Below are 12617 nucleotides of genomic sequence, written 5' to 3'. Positions count from 1 at the left end.
TTAGTTATGTTATCAGTTTTTATCTTTAATATGTAAGAATCGGTATCAAAATATAAGATTTCTATATGTTTTTCTCCAAAAAGTGGTTGTAATACATTATAATAGAATTCATACATTAGTAATTTTGATAATTCTAAAACTGATGCGCCAACATAGATTGGTTTATTAAATTTCATTGATGTTCTTCTCATTTTAACTGCGGCTAAATTTTCATCAAATATTCTGTTACCAATGAACTTAGGATATGATTGTAAATGTCTAATTCTTTTACCATTGCTGACTAACTCAATATCATTTCTATTTCTAATATTTTCACAAGTCTTACCATAGAATGCATTGTTCATTAACTTGAAGAAATCTTTCTCGAAATCAGTTTTAGCTTTAGTTCTCTGTTTGGTGTTAAAATCTATATATTTTTCTAACCACTTAGATTGACTAAATGAAATATATCTATGTACTTTTTTTAGAACCATTCCTTGATTCAAATAAAACTTTAACATTCTATAATGTACTACATAATTATATTTATCTTCTTGAGTTACCATTAACTTTTCTGTATGAATGTGATTTTCAGGTTTAATTCTTTTTTGGTAATTCGATAATTCTTCATGAGTTACAGTTTTATGTTCTGGACAGTAAGCTAGATTTCTAGATTTAAATTTTTTATCTTCAGGATATTCCAAGTCTACAACAAAGAAGTAATCAGTATCTGAATCATCTGCAATATCTAGGATTCTTTTCTTCCAATCAAATTTATCATTATTTTCATTCTGTAAAACTTCAGTTAATTCAAATACTCCATAAGGTTGTGGTTCCATCATTGCCCAACCATACAAATTATTTGCATCTATATATAATAACTTATATCCAGGGTTATCATTTACATTGAAATATCTATCACCTAATACACCTGAAACACCTCCTCTTATAGATTTTTCAAATAATAGTAATTGATCTATATTTGTTAACAAATCCATTTTTATATCTGTAAATTTTAATCCACAATCCCATGTTAATCCTGGTGATGAATAACAATGACAAGGATCAATGTTAAAATATTTTAGGTTTACATCTCTAAACCTTTCGAATATATCGGTTAATAATAATACATCTGATTTTAGATATAAATCTACTAATTGTCCATGATTTTCTATTTTGAAATGATTCCAAATATTCAATGTTCTATTATATACTTCATCTTTAACATATTCATTTTTTAATTCATCATAAAATTGTTCTTTTAATAATTCAGTTATGTTAAAATCATTATGATTCTTATAAAATGAATATGGAATTGCGCCTTTGTATCTCATTAATTGAAAATCATCATTATTTGGGTAGTGTTGTTTTAATATTTTCAATTCATCATCAACTAATGATTTTGATAAGTTATCTAATGAACTATTTAAAAATCTATATGAATCTATAAATCTTAGGCAACCAAATTGGAATGATATATAATTCTCAGATGTTTTAGCTAACATTCTAAATTTATAAGTTGGTATTTTATCTTTTGATCTATTTGAATTTAATCTTTCTAATTCATTATTGATTTCTTCTATTTTATGGCATAACTGTTTGATGAATAAATGCGCATCATATCCTGATAGATTATGAAATATAACTGGTACAAAGTTAATTTTCTTAGCTTGTAAGTTACAATTCTCATGTGCAGCGCCTCTAAACTTTCCGTTCAAATGATCATGGTCTCTTACTTTTTTATCTCTAAAATTAAATATCTTTTCACAATAATAACATTTATCTGCAAACGCAAATTCTTCTTTATCTTCTTCTTTCATTATAATTTCTATTTTTGTATTCAATAATTTACTAAATCTTATTTCATATTCAATTAATAAGTCACAAAAATGATTGATAACATTTTCATTTCTATAATCATAATATTCACTTTCAATTAGTTCTGGATAATCAGATTTAATATATAACCCGAAAGCAGCAGCTGATTGATGAATCTTTTTAATTGTATTTGTTATTGGTGGTTCATCTGAAAAATCATTTTCATTAGAATTTAATTTCTTTCTTTTATAATATATTTCTTTTCTATCTTGATCAGTTAGTTCTTTATTTAATGATTCAAAATCTCCCTATATAACAAATGGTACTTTATTTTTGTAATCATATTTTTTGAATTATAATATTTTATCCTTTTCATTTGGTAAAAATAATTTACGATAATCATGATTTTCACATAATTGTTTATGATTTAATAATGTACTTTCATTACTGAATCTATGTAAACATTTTCTACAAAGATATATTTTATGGTGATCATTTTCTGATTTAAAAAATAAATCGATTTGTTTAATCCACATATAATGATTCTCATAATATAGTATATCTATAACATCATTTGAATCATAATCTTTTGATAGGTATAAAGGTTCTAATGTATAATGTTTTACATTGTTACCTTTTGTATTTGGTAATTTGATTAAATCAAATAAATTTATCTTTATATTATTATCTCTTTCTATTTTTGGGATGTTTTTAATTATAACAGGATACTTATCTATCTTATAATTATTTTCAAATGGTTTATAATGAGTTAATCTAAAACTATGTTGTTTATAATCTTCAACTGGGTGTAAACAACTTATTATAGCCCATAGAAAACATTTATCATCTTCATTTTTTACATTTATTACAGCATTAGTTTTAAATGGTAGTTTAATATAACTCGATGCTTCAATATCTGGTTCTTTATAATGTGATACATTATTTTCATCAATTGGTTTTGATTTAGTTAACTTATTATATTTTGTGTTATAAACATGTAAAGTCATAAATATTATTTCATCAAATATTAAACCAGATCCTTCAAAATATTTCTCTTCTATTTTAGTTTTTACTTCATTATAACATTTATCTAATCTATCATCTATATGTTGTTTTGAAATAATATGTTGTGAATGAGAATTTATATTATATATTGGTTTATCTTCAGATTTTATGAATTTAACTTTAGAAGATATACTAATTTTAGGGTATTCAACATCAGTTATTATTTTTATTATTTCTTTCATATTTTTTAAATGTTTTTTATTTTCTTCTAATGTTTTTCCTTTATGATATTTAAACTCGATAGCTGCTGGGCCAATATCACTTTAAAATGCTTCGGTTATCTCTATATCTTTTTTATTATCCAATGAATTAATATAATTTCTTACATCTTCCATGTATGGTCTTTTATTGTTTAATTTATTTTTTATGTTTTTAATTGTCTTCTGTTTCTTATCATTATCTTTATCAAAATAATCTTCACCTAAAATATCATTATTCTTATTTCTAATATGACTTTTAGATTTTAAATGTTCTTTATAATATCTTTAATCACTGAATGATTGATTACATGTATCACATTTGTATGTTTCTTTTTCATTCTTTAATTCATCTAATTTAGTTTCTAATATATCATCTTCATATTCTAATTTCAATTTATTCTCTAAATGTGTTTTAGTTTTATTGTGTCTTGCTTTTTGGGATTTATGTATGTTGATATTACATGTTGAACAGTAGTACTTATTTGCTTCCATTTTAATACTAAATTTTTTTATTAAAATTGATTTTAGAAGTTCAATGATTTATATCATGTATTATTTCAATCACACTTTACTAACACTTTTAATGTTTAAAAATCTAACTCATACAAATATGAATATTGAAATAATGTTGTAAATATATACTTTTATATTGAATAATCTGTCAATTTAAATGTTATTTATGTACATGATTATTTTAAGAGTAATAGGGGTAATGGGCTTTCAGGTTAAAGGTTGAATGGTCGAGTTCATTAAAAACAAATATTAAAAGTAATTTAAAACTATAATATATTTTCATAACCGTGTGTATTTCAGTTGAATAATAGAATAATTATTATTATTAAAATATATTTGATTATGAATTTGTGTATTGTAATAAATCAATTGGTCGCGGAGCGGAGCGGTAGCGAAGTGGAGCGACCAATTGATTTAATACAATATGCATTTAAAATTTAAATTATTGATATCTCAGAATAAATATTTAGTTATGATATAAAATACACACGGTTATGAAAATATATTATAGTTTTAAATTACTTTTAATGTTTTGTTTTTTAATGAGCTCAACCGTTCGACCTTTGGCTTGAAAGCCCATAACCCTATTACTTCCATGAATAGGAATAGAAAACCATAAATAACTGAAATGCATCAAATCCATTCTAAATATGATTATATATTCATTCAAAAGATAAAAATGTACGAAATATGAATGAAAAATATTTGAAACAATTGTGGAATCCATTTGTTACAAATCCTTCAGACCAATCATAGCTAATTTATTGTGCCATTTTTGCGCAGATCTTTGCTGATGTGCCATCCAGAAATATTTCCATTATATGGCCTTCAAAAAAGAAAATAAAGAAATTTTTGGGTTACCGGTGAAGAGAACTTAATGCAACATCAAAATTGACAGTTTCTGAAAAACCCTTTAAAGAAACTCACGGAGTACGAGATTCACTCAGATTTGATGATTGAAGTCGTTTTGCTGTATTACCACTACCACTTTGTTGCCATCTCCTCTGATGAATTAATAGAGCTGACATCAATGAATATATCAGAAAACAGAGACATACTGAAAAATAGGAAAAGGGAAATTCGTAATACAGCAAAATTCAAGTCTTGAAATAGTTTGCGTCCACGATTCTCTCCTGGTTATTTGTTCAGATTTAATCGTAGTTAACTCATTGAAAATGAGCTTATTGTAAACCAAGAGTGAAATCTAATTCGAAACTGTGGAACTGGATCAAGGATATTGCAAATATCTAATTAATACGTAAAACACTAACTATAAATTTTATCCGATTCAACTAACTCTTGTGATTGCTGTAATATATGTCTATAGACCTCAGTTGCAACAGTTACTACGCCACTAGAAACTATCGTACGTGAAATTACATTAATTTTTACTGGTATCATAGGCTACTCTTCCTTTTGATTTTCATTTGTGTGATATAATAGCCTATAAATTCAGAGATTATACTAAACATGCTGCATTTATTGAAATGACAGTATAAATTGACTCTCTTTTTTTTTACTTTTTCAATCACTCAGAATTTAGGGGATTATGAAAATTCTGAAGATTCGTTGAGATGCCGTGTTAATAGTCTCTCAGCTGATGAAGCTTGTGCGTCAAATAAAATATTTAAGCTATATAGTACTACTAGTTTTATTTATGAATATTCTGAATAATTGATGATAGGAATGTAGGTAAGTTCCCCCAGTGAAACTTCCATTAAGTAAAGATCCTCATAAAGTAAATGTTCCTCAATGTAGAAATCCCCCAGTCCAATTTCACAACAAAATTATCAATCCCCATGTTGACTACAACGATTGAGATTGAAACCATCAACTCAGTTGGTTTATACTCATTGGCTTATTAAGAATCATCAAAAATTAAAAATGAATCATTTTCACTCAGAATTTCTATGATTCAAAGAGCACTTGCGTAAAAGAAAATCTGAAAAAAAATTCCTCAAAATAAAGTTATTTTGGTTAAAAGTTTGCTTACATATTAACACACTTGTGAAAATTAATACTAATTCTAAATATCATCACGACATTGTTGCCATGCATTTCAGAGGCAATAATCAAATAGGATACTACTATTACTTTCAAGATGATGTTAGTCTACAACAGGGGGTGGCCCTGCTTTCATCAAAACAATGGGGAGTTGCTAGAAATTTGTTTTCAGGCTTTAGGCAATGTTTATTTAGGCAGCCAATGGTAGCAGTAATTGTAAAAGTGGGGTTTCGTACCAGAGGGCGAGAGGGCGACACACCACTCATCACCATAAGTAATTTTTCCCCATAATAAATGGGAGATAGAAAAGCGCTCTTAGCAACAATATATAACAGAATAAAACCAACAAAAAAACAATTTGAAATAAAAAGTTAGTCGATGTTACAAAAGAAATGGAACACAAAATATTGAAATTAGAAAAGAAAAACTAAATATGGAGAGAAAGTAACAGCAAATTTAAGCTACTGTAATGTTAGTACAACGCGAGAATTTAAAGTATTTTTACCTGATAAATGGGTTGCATTGAGTACAGAGGAATTTAAAGATTATGAAGGATTTAAAATAATTTAACATGGGAAAAATGAAGACGGGCATCATGATTTAGAAGTTGTTGATTAAATAATTAAGAAATAAAATAATTTAAAAAAATGAATATCAAGAATCCGAAATGACTTATCTGGACAATTCAATTGCTCCGCGTAGATAGACAAAAGTAGTTATTAAAATAAAATTTTTTGCTTTTTTCTAAAATATTAATACATTTTTTTTATTGTGAATTTTGGAATTTCAGAAGTATTTTCATTTTTGATAGCAGTAGTTTCAGAATTATTAATATCATAAATTTTATTTGATTTATTATACCAACTACACCCAATCAAAATGAATACAATTACAAATCCAGTTGCAAAATATAGATATTTATCAAATATTCTATTATTAGAAGGAGTAGAAATAACAATATTTTCACCATTTTTATTAACATTTTTATTACTTATTTCTTCTTTTACAGCTTTTTTATATTCCTGTGATTTAATTCCTAATTGCCGAGACCATTCAATTTGTTTCTGAGTTCTCGGTTTTCTTCACAGTTAATTCTTTCACCTCTTAAACTTCGATCATTCATTGTAGAAAAATTTTTACTTTCAATATTAAAAAATGTTGTAACTCCAGTTGATAATAGCGTCATAAATCCACCTAATTGAAATGATAAATATCCAATCCATTTATTTAATTCGGTCATAACTAAAAAATCATTTTTTAAATCGGAATATAATCTATTTTCATCTTGAATTGGCAGCATATAATTACATAATTTAATATAACCTTTTACTACATTTTCTTATATCGCATCATAAGTTCTAGCTTTTCTCGCAGTTTCATAAATCTTAAATAATTTAATAATTTCATCTGATTTCATTGTATCTAATTCATTATAAGTTCAATTTTTACTAATAAAACTTTTACATTAATATTTCTTATTGATGTTTGCAATAAAGATAATATTCATAATTATTGTTTGTAGTAATATCGTTTAAAGCACCATTATTATCTGACGCTAATTTTGTTTCTGTTATACCGAAATCATCCAAAGTTTTTTCAATTGGAACATCACTATTTTTATGGTTTTCTGTTTCTTCACAGAAAACCCTATTGAAATTCGCGTGATTATTAGTGTTTCTGCTGCCTTCGCAGAAACCCTATTGTATTCCTGATGATGATTATTATTATTATTATTATTATTATTATTATTATTATTATTATTATTATTATTATTATTATTATTATTATTATTATTATTAATCATTATTATTATTATTATTATTTTCTTTTTCGCACTGGATCTTACTGAAAGGATAAAACAACCGCAACTTACTTTCACTGTCGGCGAAACCATTCTGTATCACAAGTACTATGCTGCATTGACAAATACTGTATATAATATTAATCAGAATGCCACTGTTTACTCGCTGTGAACCTCTAAACATCGAAATTTAAGCCCGATTCAAACAGTATCCAGCTACGTATGTGTATTGCCTACGTGTCTTATTCCCACAGTGCCGCAGTACGTGTATTTGAGTGCGTATCCGTATATGCAGTGATAGAGAGCCCTGTTCTAGATCAGTAGTAAAAAGTATTTTTATCACTCTACGAGTCGATTGTTTTGCCGTTGAAATAGGACATTCTCGAGTGAACGCAACTGAGGAATTTTTATAGCCTTGTTTGTGCCGTATATACGTACGTACAAGCAATAGCATCCTTGCAGTAACTTCCCTGGATAGAGCTAATGAATGCAGCGAGAGCCTGGATGACTATATTCTTCTGCTAGCATTACAATATTCCTTGACGGATTTACTTTTGTGAGATGTACGGAACACAGGTACCTTAAAATATGACATCGAAAAGTTACTGTGTGAGAAAATCTTTTGTCTTTGACTTTCAGCTTCGGGCGAGCACGAAAGTTGTTCATAACAGCCCGGGGGTTAAAAAAGTCAGTGGCACGCCCTATCTACGATTAACCGTTTGGGCTCTACGGCCTCGAAAATGGGCCCCAAATTCTTTAACGAGACTTTTGCTCCTAGCTCCTTAACCGTTGGAGATAGAATCGTGGTTGCAACAGTGATCAGTAGCCCTTGCGAAGCCACTTTTATTGATGTATGGTATAACTATGTAACTCATATGGTTCTCCAGTAGCGCCACCTATAAGACGCTGGAATACGCATTTTCATCTATATCGACTAAGGGTACTAATGGATTTCTTTAAAAATTGATACACATGTACCTGGTTACTAAACGAAACGAACCCCTTATATGATTAGTTCCCATTTTAACCACTAGGGGCGTTAATATTGAAAAATTGATTTCAGCATCCATTTTTCGCATTTAATGCGGTCTGTTTATTATGAAAATCACAAAACTTGGTATAAGAACAAAGACATGTGTGTAATATGCCATCCTGCATGATTAGTTCATACAACTGCCACCAGGGGACTGTGAAAACAACGATTTTTGCTCCTAGGTCTTTAACTGTTGGCGATAGAATCGAGGTTGCAATGTGTGGTTAGTAGCCCTTTTCAAGATTCTTGGATTTATGTATGGTTTAAGTAGGTAACTTATATGGTTCTCCAGGAGCGCCACCTACATTTTGCTGGAAATGCATTTTCATTGATAGCTACTAAGCGGATAAAGGGATATCTATGAACATTGATATACATGTACCTGGATATAAGATACAACGAATCCCTAACATAATTAGTTCCTATTCTAACCACTAGGGGCATTAATGTTGAAAACTCATTCTAGCATCAGTTTTTTTCGATTGTAATTCAGTAGTATGCTAACCGGCAAATTACCGGCCACTTGGGCATGGTAAAAGTACCGTATCTACGTTATTCTCGGTGTCATATCCCCTAACCTTGGTACATTAGAAACTTTCGCGTAGTATCCCATGTGAATCAACATAGCCATGTTATCAGCTGACCCCTAGGGGGCGCTCCTCCTCCAGCAAGGCAGAAACCCGTTATCGCTGCTTTGCAACTATGTTTAGGGTTTTCTGTTTCTTCACAGAAAACCCTATTGAAATTCGCGTGATTATTAGGGTTTTCTGACTTTCGTCGAAAACCCTTTTGTAATTCTGTTGATTGTTATTATTTTTATTTACATATTTTCCACTTTTTTTCGCACATAAAATTCATGTTCTATCAGATTCGACAACTAATTGCTTCTAATTGAAATGTAGAATTCTGATAGTAATATAACACGCATTCGCTCCGCGTAGATTATACCTATGCACTCTCAGTCCTATTTTAAACTTAAAATTACTTACTGAAAGATAACACCGGATGATAGTAGCAATCGCGACTCGCCCTGTCCGGTACTCCAGCTAACGATAAAAACAGCATCCTGTCCTGTGGCATGGTGGATAAGGTGTTTGACTCCCAACTGAGAGGTCGAGGGTTCGAATCCTAGTGAAACCATGCGTTATCACAGTACAGCGCCGGCGCAACAATTGTTTTATTAATGAAACAACATGGTTGATGGTTGAAATCATTTTCCGCTTAAATTTATCGCGAGTTTTAGGACATTAATGAATTTCACGAAATCATGATTTCTAAAATGAGTCAATTGATTAATTCTATTCGTAAATCAATTTACGTTGGCTACATTTCCTGAAGATTTCGGGGTCAAATCAACGTGATATGGACAGAAATTGTAGGAATTTCCACACGGAATTTTACTTCCGCGTTCAGTTGACGACTCGTATCGATGACAACGACAGCGGAGTTTATGTATTCATAGAACTATAACGGATATTCCGTTATAGTTCTATGATGTATTTTAAGGTGAGAATCCGTTAACCAGGGAATGTATTAAATGATTTCTTTAATAATATGAGTAATGCTAGCAAATGAGTAGGCCTACTCGGTGAAGCAATGATCATTGTTGGCTACTTACTTAATGCCTAGCTTTTTTGGGGGATGCGCCTAGAATAGATTTAGGCCCTAAATATAATGGGCAGAGCCAGTCAGTGGAATGCCTTAATAGCAGCTAGTTATGGCCTGGTTTACACTGAATGTGCATGACAATTTATTTTGATTACTTTCTTTCCAGCTATTATTCGTGGAATGAACTGGGCACTACGGTCTTCAATTCCTTTGCGGATTCTTGCAGGAATATTAAACCACAGTGCGCAAATGTATGTTTGAAATTAGGCTTTTTCGACAATGACAGCCAAAGACGTAACTTAACAGGCTAACTTAAGCGCAACTGTCTCAGATGCTGTAAGTGCTTGACGTTTTGCGTATTTTTTTTTTTGTAATGCAATATTTGGATTAGTAATCAGTCGTGCTAACGTACATGCAGAATTGGATTCATTGTAATTATGGGATGATAATTCATGGGCGTCACGAGTCCTGCAACATACCATCGATATGAAGCTTTTTTAATGTTAATCATTGACTTGTTTTGGAGTAAACTGAATAGCCCTTAAAATACCAATGCCACGTGGCTTGGTGTCTATGCTCTACGAGACTAAGAGTAGTAATAGATTTTCACAACAAACTCATGATTTCAAATAGTCTCCTAAGATATCTATATATTATTTCGCTCCTTACCCAAGTAATTCTTACATTTGATTGCTTAATTACAGATGGAAAGAGGTCAGATGGCATGAAAATCGACTGTGGCTGACTAATTGGCACGAGTAACCAAAATGCTTCAATCATCAGGGGTAGACAAATTAGCCGAAGATCAATGAAAACTTCACCTTGATGATCATCAGTTGATTTTGCTATAATTATTTGCCTGGATATATCCTTCATTTCAAAATCTGTCTTCAGTAGAATTTCTTTCAATAAAATATTTTGAAGTTTGAATTTGAATTGATCTTAAAACCAGAGAAAGCATTCAGAAATTTAGAAAATCCTTGACTCATAATCAAATTCTGTGAAGTCAGATTTAAGGTCTTTTTGGTCGAATCAAGCCGAGGGCTCAGGTAACTAAAACTCAATTCCTCACTGTCTTATAATGCCGAGTATGACGGAGTTTACACACTGAAACACGTTGGGCTGTGTAAGTGTAATTTGGATAAGTCCACAATATAATGACCGCCCTGCCCCGCTGCATCTGAGACGTCAACAAGTTAGACTGTATTGCTTCGATGACAAACTGACTCCTACGCAAGATGACCATCCAATTCAAATGTAAATTAAGAAAGAAAACAACAAAACTAGTTGCGTTGATCAACAAAAATAAATCAATAGTTTATTACAATACTTCAATTTCAAAATAAGGATAGGAAAAAATTGAACAATAAGTGTGTTTGCCATGCGTCTTTAAATATTTCCCAAGAATATGTCTTAGTCTGGCCACCACCTGCCTCGACGTCAGACTTTTTCGAGATTTTCGCTAAAAATACGAAACAAGACAAAATTGATGGATGGGAATCATACATGCTACATTCACTTTTACTGCGAACATTGGAATGAGCTAAAGCAATTTTCTAGGAGGAAAAATTGAGTCAAATAATGTTTCAAAATCTGGACGGGAAAAGTTTTACTGAATTGTATGGCTAATGGCAAATACATGTTTATATTGATAAGGTAAATATCTGTATAAAAGGTTGTATAGCAACTTGAATTGAAGGATTAATACAATAGGTCTCTTATTCTAAAGGACGAGTGAGCCATACTTACTAGATTGGTCATGTGAATCAACATCAAATTTAGAACTATCATCCATTTTTAGTTTTCAATCAAAGACCAACCTATGAAATAAAGTACATATTTTTCTGAAAGCAACCTGGAATAAATTAAAATAAATCTGAGGAATTCACCAAATTTCTGTATCGAACTCCTAATAGGGCCTATATAACCTATAGATTGATACTTACATACGACAAATTGACGAAGAAACTTCATTTGACAGTATACAAACTCGCGGACAAACTCCCAAAATGAATCATGTCCTATTCACCTAGAATCAAACAAAATACAACTAAAAAATTCACAATACAGATTTCGGTTTCGAATCCTTCAAATAGCTGTTTACTTACATGAAACGAATTATCAAACTAATTCTGCTGACAGCATACCAACTCGCTGACAAACCCCCAAAATGAAACGTGTCATGATAAACATCTGGAATTAAACGTAATAAAGCCACAAAATTTACAAAATGTCGGTTTCGAATCCCTCAAATAGCCTTGCACTTACAAATGATGGATTATCAAACAACTATGAACTCCCACAACGCCACATGTCTTTGATAATCTACAGTGAAAACCTGGAATTAAATGAAATAAATCTTAAAATTCCGATTTGAACCCAACGTAGGCCCTCTCTCTACTTGTACGCCTAAGATCTTGAAATAGGATAAATAATGTTATGATGAAAAAGGCATAATGGTTCGGAAAAAATTGAATTCAATGTGGCTCTTGGCCCGGCAAAGTTTGCTTTTGAAATATCCTTTTGATTAGGCCTAGTTACACATTTTAAAAGCAAATTTCATTTTGCATCAAACTAAAAGCGGCTTTGTTGAGGA

The 12617-nt window shown here is 30.3% G+C and overlaps 2 long non-coding RNA genes across 2 annotated transcripts; one reads left to right on the top strand and one right to left on the bottom strand.

Moving 5' to 3' along the window:
• The first annotated feature begins 9796 nt into the window (after positions 1-9796).
• LOC141901048 (uncharacterized) lies at positions 9797-10813 on the top strand. The gene is made up of 3 exons (XR_012618806.1): positions 9797-9919; positions 10188-10272; positions 10726-10813. It is a non-coding gene; the product is annotated as an uncharacterized LOC141901048 (long non-coding RNA).
• Positions 10814-11327: 514 nt separating this feature from the next.
• On the bottom strand, positions 11328-12359 carry LOC141902850 (uncharacterized). The gene is made up of 4 exons (XR_012618958.1): positions 12290-12359; positions 11968-12050; positions 11771-11841; positions 11328-11483 (listed from the first exon to the last, which is right to left on the bottom strand). It is a non-coding gene; the product is annotated as an uncharacterized LOC141902850 (long non-coding RNA).
• Positions 12360-12617: the final 258 nt, after the last annotated feature.

The sequence above is a fragment of the Tubulanus polymorphus genome, chromosome 3, assembly GCF_964204645.1.
Source record: "Tubulanus polymorphus chromosome 3, tnTubPoly1.2, whole genome shotgun sequence".
In the NCBI taxonomy this organism is placed as follows: domain Eukaryota; kingdom Metazoa; phylum Nemertea; class Palaeonemertea; order Tubulaniformes; family Tubulanidae; genus Tubulanus; species Tubulanus polymorphus.
Note: the sequence above shows the minus strand (reverse complement) of the source record. Positions and strands in the feature narration are given on the sequence as shown.